Source organism: Hippopotamus amphibius, chromosome 5 (assembly GCF_030028045.1).
Source record: "Hippopotamus amphibius kiboko isolate mHipAmp2 chromosome 5, mHipAmp2.hap2, whole genome shotgun sequence".
Classification (NCBI taxonomy): Eukaryota; Metazoa; Chordata; class Mammalia; order Artiodactyla; family Hippopotamidae; genus Hippopotamus; species Hippopotamus amphibius.
In genome coordinates, this window is record NC_080190.1 from 85,919,964 (window position 1) to 85,921,233 (window position 1,270).

Consider the following 1,270-nt stretch of genomic DNA (forward strand, 5'->3'; position numbering starts at 1 on the left):
TAAAGCCTGGACACCAGGGCTTGTGTGAGCTTCCCTAGTTGGCATTACTCAGTACTTATTGTCACACAGTGATGCCAGGAAAGTGATGCTGCCCCTGACTGCACTCTGAGAGGACAACTGCAACGCTACATTTAGCATCTTCCTGGACTCTGCCATATATCCCTCTTCCCTTGGCTGACATTACCAGTACCCTTCAGCTGTAATAATTTATAATCATGAGTGTAACAGATTTCTGGAGACCTCTCTTATTTCCCAAAAGCTATGCATAGAATATGCAATTTCACTCTCAAATATCCTTCAGTTTGGGCTGGGATGGGTATTGCTGAAACACTTCTATTTCTATTTCAGCAAGAATGTCCTAAACTCAAGATTAAAAATAATGGCTTTCAAGAACTAAGATTTCTCAAGCTTTAGGTCTTCCCCAGTCTCATGCTTTTCTTTTTGATGATTAGCAAGAAAATGAGTTGAAAGGAGCTAAAGAGAGCATACCTAATGTGCAACTAATCCTTAGAGGGAGCAACAATTCAGGGCAGGAGTAGGGTGGCTGAGTCCTCGGAGATACCAGATAGGTGGATGTCAGAGCACAAAAGATTGCTAAGACTTGACCTTGAGGCTTAAGTTTGGGAAGAATTGGGAAGACTGCTCAAAAGAACTTCAATGGCAAAAGTACTTGTAAGTTTTACTGTGCAGGAAAAACCTGCAAAGTAAACAGTTTGTCCTTGGTATCAATCTGCATCCCATTTGTATTCTCCTTCCTACTTCTTGTTATCCAACTCCAGGGTCTAGGCGTGCATGTGGCTCATGGGACACTACGTGCCAGCCCTGTCACCACAGCATCATTTCATATCATGAATGTGATTCTCATATATATTCAAAGCATATTATAGCTTCTCAGGTAATTTAAACCTTATTTTTAATTAGATTACAGATGATGAGTATGTTATTCTCTTGTGGCAATTTATACTTATGGAACAATAATGTCTTCAGTTGAAGAAATGGACATTGAGATTCCAGACACCATAATTTCAGGCAGACAGGATGAAATACTTCTGATGTTTGTTCTTCCTTTGTCAAATATTCTTGTTTCCTCTCCTTCCAAGCATGTCTTCTCCTTCCAGGAGACTACAGATTGACTACAACTATTAGTCATTAATATGGAATCATTTGATATTAAAGCTACTCTTTATGAGTAAGCTATCACAAAAAGTTTATACCATACAACCAATCATGCATTTAAGATGAATCCATCATTTCTACTGTCAAATCATTA